At 38.8% G+C, this 8,986-nt stretch overlaps 1 pseudogene; it reads right to left on the bottom strand.

The window, feature by feature from the left end:
• Window positions 1-1,311: 1,311 nt before the first annotated feature.
• LOC101031866 (small ribosomal subunit protein eS8 pseudogene) lies at window positions 1,312-1,980 on the bottom strand (annotated as a pseudogene).
• Between the last annotated feature and the right edge of the window lie 7,006 nt (window positions 1,981-8,986).

Here is an 8,986-nt window from a genome sequence, read left to right as displayed (position 1 = left end):
AAACCTGCATAATCTGCACATGTACCCCAGAACTTAAAGTATAATAATAAAATTTAAAAAGACCCAAAGCATGTAACCAAGTAAGAAATAATTCAAGTAATGAAACTTTGGATGTAGAAAGAACCCCAGTAATTATCAAAACTAGGTAACTCTCTTGTGTATAGATGTGGAATCTAAGGCCAGTGAATGTCAGCAGTTTGTTCAAGTTCACCCAGTCAATGACAGGTATATGGTGACTACTTGGGACTTCTCCAGGTCATCGGTTCAGTGCTTTATCCACCAGGCAACACCTGGCAGCTGGTTTCCCAGACACTGACTGGTATTGCACTTGCCTTTGGAGCAGCACTTGTTGCCTTCTCCCTAGGAGACCAAGAGATGAACTAGATGATTAGTCAAGTCTTTTTCCAATGCAGTGTGCTGAGTCTAGCTGGAAAATCTCAGAGGAGCCTCGTTTTTCTCACCGGTAAATGGGCAGTGCCTCACATGCAAGCATGCACCACAAGTTTGCAAGAGAAATAGAACCAATGGGAAACTTTAATCAATGTAGACCACTTCTAGGTTTTCATTATTTGAGCAACACTTGAGTATTGTTTCAGCATTCATCCCTATAGCCACCAGGCAAGAACATGACTCTTCCCAATTAGCATCATCCTCTCTGCCCTATACTGTTGACTCTATTTTGACTTAGGACCTTGTCTCTCTCTGTTTTTTTCTTTTTTTGGAGTTTTCACTTACCTTCTCCCAGTTGGAGTAATTTGTATCTCCACTTGGATCTGAGCAGCATCTTATCATATGCTTTCCAGTGTTTCTCTGCCAACATTTAGGGAAATGGTGAAAAATGCTCCTAGCAAGACATTGTCCCTTTTGTTCACAACTATTTCTGTTTCTTCCACATTCACTACCCAACCTACTCAGTATGGACTGTACTCCTTCTTATAGGTAAACTCACCCACAGTTTTCACTTGCCCTTATATGTTGGCATGAAATTTATTCTATAACCCAGATTTTTTTTTTTTAAGTGACAGAGTCTCACTCTGTTGCCCAGGCTGGAGTGTAGTGGCATGATCTTGGCTCACTGTAAACTCTGCCTCCTGGGTTCATGTGAATCTTCTTCCTCAGCCTCCCGAGTAGCTGGGGCTATAGGCACATTCTACCACACCCAGCTAATTTTTGTATTTTTAGTAGAGATGGGGTTTTACTATAAATCGCCAGGCTGGTCTCAAACTCCTGATCTCGTGATCCACCTGCCTTGGCCTCCCAAAGTGCTGGAGTTACTGGCATGAGCCACTGCGCCCGGTCTAAACCCTTTTATTACATGGGGAAAGACAGAAAGGATGAGGATTTGTTTGCTTTTCCGGGCCTTGCTTTTCCTAAAATCAACTCCAACTCCTTGCCCTCTAGCTCGTAGCTATCTGCTCTGCCACACTGTCCCAGCCTTGATGTGATGCATGGAAGAAGCCTTCCTTGCTGGAACTACTCCTCCAGGAGAGTGCTGATTTTGGTATTATTATTATTATTATTATTTATCATATTTCTTGTAAATTTTTTTAGATTGCTTTTTGTTTAAAATCTCTTCCTTCTCAGCAGTCAACTTGGCCCCCTTCTTGTGGCCCAGGGGCAGTGCATAGTGGAATTAGCACCACTGTGGTACAGTGTGCTGTCGATGAGCATGATGTAGTTCTTCACCAGGCTCTTGGTACAGACCAGCTCATTATTGATTGGATGCATTGTAAACAACATCGATGGTCATTGTTTGGCAAGTACAACATTCAGAGCCCAGGAGAAATCCCCCATGTCCGGCCTCAGGGCACAGTATTACTTGTTTCTTTCCTGCACATGGACTGTGTTGATGCAGCAGGGGCCAGTCTTGGTGTTGGCAGCCAGATGGGCACCCCAGCTCATACTTTCGCTTCTTGTGGTAAGGCTTTCTCTAGTTCCGGTCTTGCAGTGCTTATGCCAGTTGTCCTGAGAGATGCCCATCACATTTTAAAATTTATTTATTTATTTATTTTTCCTTGAGTTACTAGGGTAGAGGTGGTGTTCAGTTACGTATGTTCTCTAGCAGTAATTTGTGATATTTTGGTGTACTCATCATCTGAGCAGCATATACTGCACCCTATCTGTAGTCTTTGATCTCTCCCCTTATCCCCAAGACCCCCGAGTACATTGTATCATTCTTATTCCTTTGTGTCCTCATAGCTTAGCTCCCACTTATCAGTGAGAAGATACAATGTTCAGTTTTCCATTTCTGAGTTACCTCACTTAAGAATAATAGTCTCCAGTTTCATCCAGGTACCTGCGAATGCCATTAATTCATTCCTTTATTAGAGGGAATGCTTTCAACATATACAAGAGATGAAATACTAATATATGTATATCTCATATGAGATAGATATATCTCACATATATATCATATATATCTCACATATATATCATATATATCTCATGTATATATATGAGATGAAAGTATTTGTTCATCTGAGTAGTATTTCATCTCATATATATACACACACATCATATATATATATATATATATATATATATATATATATATCTCACAGTTTCTTTATCTACTCATTGATTGATGGGCATTTGGGTTGGTTCCACGATTTTGCAATTGCAAATTGCAAATAACATGTACATGCAAATATCTTTTTCTTATAATTTTATTTCCTCTGGGAAGATACCACCCAGTAGTGGGATTGCTGGATCAAATGATAGTTCTACTTTCAGCTCTTTAAGGAATCACCAAACTATTTTCCAAAGTGGCTCTACTAGTTCAGATTCCCACCAGCAGTGTAGAAGTGTTCCCTGATAACGCATCCATACCAGCATTTACTGCGTTTTGATTTTTTTATTACGGCCATTTGTGCAGGAATAAGGTGGTATCGTGTTGTAGTTTGGATTTGCATTTCCCTGATCATTAGTGTTGTTGAGCATTTTTTCATGTTTGTTGGCCATTTGTATATCTTCTTTTGAGAATTTTCTGTTCATGTCCTTAGCCAACTTTTTGATGAGATTGTTTGAATTTTTTTTCTTGCTGATTTGTTCAAGTTCATTGTAGATTCTGCATATTAGTCCTTTGACAGATGTATAGATTGTGAAGATTTTCTTCCACTCTTTGGGTTGTATGTTTACTCTGCTGAATGTTGCTTTTGTCATTCAAAAGCTCTTTAGTTTAATTAAGTCCCAGCTATTTATCTTTGTTTTTATTGCATTTGCTTTTGGATTCTTGGTCATTAAAACCTTGCCTACACCAATGTTTAGAAGGAGTTTTCCAATGTTATTTTTCAGAATTTTTATAGTTTTAAGTCTTAGATTTAAGTCTTTATTCCTTCTTAGGTTGATTTTTGTATAATGTGAGAGATGAAGATCCAGTTTCATTCTCCTACATGTGGCTAGCCAATTATCCCAGGACCATTTGTTGAAAAGGGTGTCCTTTTCCCACTTTAAGTTTCTGTTTGCTTTGTCAAAGATCAATTGGCTGTAAGTATTTGGGTTTATTTTTGGGTTCTCTCTTCTGTTCCATTGGTCTGTGATCTATTTTTATGCCAGTATCATATTGTTTTGCTAACTATGGCCTTATAGTAAGGTAACTACCTGCCTTTGAAATCAGGTAGTGTGATACTTCCAGATTTGCTCTTTTTGCTTAGGCTTGCTTTGGCTATGTGGGCTTTTTTTTTAGTTCCATATGAATTTTATAATTGTTTTTTCTAATTCTGTGAAGAATTATGGTGTAATTTTGATCGAGATCGCATTGAATTTGTAGATTGCTTTTGGTAGTATGGTCATTTTCACAATATTCATTCTACCCATCCATGAGCATAAGATGTGTTTCTATTTGTGCCATCTGTGATTTCTTTCAGCAGTGTTTTGTAGTTTTTCTTGTAGAGGTCTTTCACCTGCTTGGTTAGGTATATTCCTAAGTGTGTGTGTGTGTGTGTGTGTGTGTGTGTGTGTGTGTGTTAGCGCGTGCGCACGCGCGCTCATGCGCACACAGTTATTGTAAAAGGGTTTGGATTCTTGATTCTCTGCTTGGTCGCTGTTGGTGTGTAGGGGAGCTACTAATTTATGTACATTAATCTTGTATCCAGAAACTTTGCTGAATTCTTTTAACAGTTCTAGAAGCTTTGTGGAAGAGTCTTTAGTGTTTTTGAGGTAAACAATCATATTGACAGCCAAGAGTGACAGTCAGACTTTCTCTTTACTGATTTGTATGCCCTTTTTTTCTGTCTTTTGTCTGATTGCTCTGGCTAGGACTTCCAGTACTATGTTGAAGAGGCGTGGTGAGAGTGGATATCCTTATCTTGTTCCAGTTCTTAGAGTGAATGCTTTCATCTTTTCCACATTCAGTATTACATTGGCTATGGGTTTGTCATAGATGGTTTTTATTATATTGAGGTATGTCCCTAATATGCTGATTTTGTTAAGCGTTTTAATAATAAAGGGATGCTGGATTTTGTCAAATGCTTTTTCTGTGTTTATTGAGATAATCATGTGATTTTGTTTTTAATTCTGTTTATGTGGTGTATCACATTTATTGACTTCTGTATGTTAAACCATCCCCTGCGTCCCTGGTTTGAAACCCACTTGACCATGGTGAATTATCTTTTTGATATGTTGTTGGATTTGGTTAGCTAGTATTTTGTTAAAGATTTTGCCATCCATGTTCACCAGGGGTATCAGTCTGCGGTTTTCTTTTTTGATTATGTTCTTTCCTGGTTTTGGTATTAGGGTGATGCTGGCTTCGTAGAATAAATTAAAGAGGGTTCCCTTTTTCTCTATCTTGTGAAATAGTGTCAATAGGATTGGTACCAATTCTTTGAGTATCTGGTACAATTGTTATCTACCTTCTGTATCTAGCCACCCAGCGAATCTGCCAGGCTCAGGACTGGTACAGGGGGTTGTCTGCACAGAGTCCTGTGATGTTAACCATCTATGGGTATCTCAGCTATGGATACCAGCACAGTATTTGGGGTGTCTGTCAGGTCTTGCAGGAGCAGTCTGCTTCCTTTAGAGGGTCTGTGGGTCTTCATGGGATTCCTGATTTATTCCTGCAGTCGTTCTGGAGCTAAAATTTATGGTGTGAGCCTCTGCACACTGCTCTTTCCATCTGAGTCAGAGCTGCAGTCTAGTCCTGCCTCTGGTCTGCCACAATGATCTCTTTCTCTCTAACCCAGTATTTTTATCTGACGTCCAGACCATAGCTACCTGCCTGCAAGAAATCTCCACCTTTATCAAACTCAGAGTCTGAAAAACAAATTCCTTATAGCTCCAATCTCTACTTGTCTTTTATTGGGTATCTATGAAGTTACCCAAGCCAGACACACAGCTTTCATCATCTGTTTTTTGCTATCCCCTATTGACTTTATCTTCCAAATAATACTGCAATGAATCTCTCCCTCTCTCTGCTTGTTTTGACTGCCTTTGTTCATCTTTTATTTTCTGGTGGTGTGTAACAGTATCCTAACTGCTCTCCAGGCTTCTAGTGTTGCCCTGAAGTTCATCTCTCATACTGCTTAAAGTGTGAATGTTCATAAGATAGAAATGTTATTCTGCCATCCTCATGTTTATAATTCTTCAATAGTTCTCATTTTTTTTTTTACTAAGTCAAAATTTCTCTCTATGATGAGTTTCCTTCATATCTCTCTACAATGTGTCTTGGTTATAAGTTTTGACATTGCCTAGAAATTCAGGAGTTTATTGACAAATGTTTGGTCAGAGGGATGGTCTGAATCCACTGCTAGAAATATAAAGCCCTTGATAAGCTTTCCCTCTCCCTCTGTCATAGGCTGCCCTCTGAAATATGCTGAGCAGGATTAAGTTTAGAGACCCATAAACAGGATAGAATGCCATCAGGTGATTTAAATGCCATCAGGTCTTTTTGTGCCTGCCTTTATTGCAGTCTGTTTAAGTTTTTCTGAATAAATAGTGATGTTCTTTTGTTTTGTCTTGTTTTGTTTTTGTAGTCTACTTGAAGACCGACTTTAATGTTGTGGCTACTCAGAGGATCAGTCCTGCTCCTCTATTTTAAGCAACCTCACACTCTGCTCCCATATTATGTGCTTTTAATAATGAAAGCAGCATTCAAAACTTACATAAAATGAGCAATTAGTAAATGCATTAGTAGAATAGTATTAATATACAACTTATAGGCTTTACTGAAATTTCTCTTGGGGCTACTCACTAGGGCATCACTCTAAACAGGGTCAAAGGGACCTTTCCTGTCTACTGTTAGCTTCTTTGTCACTCTATACATTATTTTTTAAAGTCAGGTTTACTGAGATAGAATTTATATACTGTATAGTAAAATTCACCTTTTTGGGCTTCTTGAATCTTGAATGATGCATGCAGTTGTATAACTACCTGTTATAATGAAGATATAGAACATTTCCATTACTCAGAAAAATTCCCTCATGCCTCTTTGTAGTCAATTCAGTTGTTCCCCACATCCTGAGCCCTTGGAAACCACAAATCTTTGTCTGTCCTTGTAGTATTGCCTTTTCTCTAAGATCATATACATGGGGTACTTCAGTATGCAACCTTTTGATTTTGGCTAATTTAAGTTAGCATAATTCACTTAAGAACCATTCATGTTTTATGTGTGTTAGTAGTTCATTCTTTTTTATTGCTGAGTAGTGTTTCATTGTGTGCATTTTTTACTTCATTGCTTTATGTATGCATATACTATAGTATGCTTATCCCTTTCCTAGTTGATACACTCATGGTGTAGTGGACAGACTCTAAGGTGACCCTTGTGATTTCTGCCTCCTGGTGTTTATGCCTTTGATTTATCTTCTCCCCATAAGTGTAGATGGGATCTGTGATTTGTTTCTAACCAGTATAATATAGCAAAGGTAATGTTACTCTCATGATTACATTACCTTATATGAGACTGTTTTACCAGCAGACTCATTTTACGCACTCATCGCTAGACTGATAAAGTTGAGGAAGTTCATATGGTAAAGAGCTAAGGGTAGTCTCTAGAAGCTAAAGGCAGTCTTCAGCTAACAGGCAGAGAAAAACTAGTATTCTCAGTCAGACAGAAGCAAGACAATGAATTCTGTCAATAGTCTAAGCCTGGAATCAAATTTTTCCCCAGTCAAGCCTCCAAGTGAGACGGCAGCCCAGCTAACACTGAGAACTGAAGCAGCTAAGCCATGACCAGACTTTAGAAAATAAATTTGCATTTTTAAAGCTACTTTGTTTGTGTTAACTTGTACAGCAACAGAAAACTAATACATGCTGGTAGTTTCCAGTTTGTAGTGATTAAAAATAATGCTGCTATAAACATTTATATACAATAATAACTGTGATAAGTATTGATCTATCTTTTTATTTCTTGGATAAATACCTAGGAGTGCAATTGCTGTATCACATGGTCAGTTTATGTTTAAGTGGATGCCAAACTGTTTTGCAAAGTGGCAGTTCCGTTTTATCTGCTTTTTTATCCTCCCACCCCCTAGAAATGTATGCCTATTCTAGTTGCTTCATCACATCTACTGTACATTATTTTAACACTTGAGCTCCAGGATGTTTGGTGTTTTCTTTTTTGATTTTTCAGAGTACAGTGGCATAGTCATGGCTCACTGCAGCCTTGACCTCCTAGGTTCAAATAGTCTTCCCACCTCAGCCTGCCAAATAGCTGGGAACACAGGCATGTGCCACCATACCCAGCTGTTTTTTGTTTTTTGTAGAGACAAGGTCTCCCTGTGTTGCTTATGCTGGTCTTGAACTCTGAGCTCAAGTGATCCTGTTGCTTTGAACTTGCAAAATGTTACAGGCATGAACCACCATGCTTGGCTTGTTTTGGTCTTTTGTATTACATATCTTCTGGGTCTGGTGTTTGACTCATGCTCATAGACTTCATAGACTGTTAAAAGTTTGGAATGAATAAGTTGAATGAATTAATCTAAACATTTTACTTTTATAAGCCCTGCAAGGCCTTTTATCTTTTATCTTCAGGATGCCAGGGTTAGAGAGATAGCACTTCTGACTTTTCTTTATGTCTCTATTCTCTATAGGAGTCGTTTTTAAATGTGATTGCACATTGGAATCACCTAGAGAGCTCTTAGAAATTCCTGATGCTTAGGCTGCTACCTGTACCAATTAAATAAGAATCTACAGGGAGGAGACCCAGAAAAAGATTTTCTTGTTCTTTTAAAATCACCTGGTTGGGGGGATTAAACAATATAAACAGTCACTGATGCCTGTGTGACACTCCTGTAAATGCTGAGGCAGTTGGTCTGGGTGTGGCGTGGGGAGCCAGGCTTTCAAAAGCTCCTCAGGTAATTCTAATGGACAGCCAAGTTTTCTATCCACAGCCCTCATAGTGGCCTCATTATCTGGTTCATGGAACAACTCTTTAGCAACAGAAAAATCTATGGCAGTGGCAGAGTCACACCTTCAAGGCTGCACTGGAAGCAGGTGGGTAAATCTGCAATTCAGATAATGCAACTTTATTTTGCAGGCTGTGGAACTTGGTACTAATTACATTTGTCTGATGCAAAAATGTCAGTTATACACCTGGCTTCAGTTTTTTCCTCCCACAGCTTGTGTTATAACCCTGGTTATGGTTCTCAAGGATTCATAGGTTGGCAAATATGAAGTGGGCCCCAGATGCTAAAAGGTGGCAGCTAGGAAGCTGCTGACAGAAGCACCCCACACACCTTTTATCGCTCTTGTCCTTGGCTCTGACTTTGGTAAGAAAGGCAGCGACTCTACTGCTTATTGCTCCTCTGTTTTGACTTTAGGAATTAATGGTGTTTCTTTGCTTAAGTTACAGCAATTAATAATGTTTACACTGGTAGGGAAAATTAATGCTGTTGCATTGTTATGAAACACAGAGTAAGGATAAAAAATATTTAGGTTAGTAAACCAGAACACACCTTCTGATGAGTTTGACTTGCCTCCTTTTAGCTGATTTTATGCATGGTTGCTTCTTAAGACTGCTCAGTAGGCTAAAGCTGACAAACCAAAAATTATG

Source organism: Saimiri boliviensis, chromosome 13 (assembly GCF_048565385.1).
Source record: "Saimiri boliviensis isolate mSaiBol1 chromosome 13, mSaiBol1.pri, whole genome shotgun sequence".
In the NCBI taxonomy this organism is placed as follows: domain Eukaryota; kingdom Metazoa; phylum Chordata; class Mammalia; order Primates; family Cebidae; genus Saimiri; species Saimiri boliviensis.
This window is presented reverse-complemented; position numbering and strand designations above follow the sequence as displayed.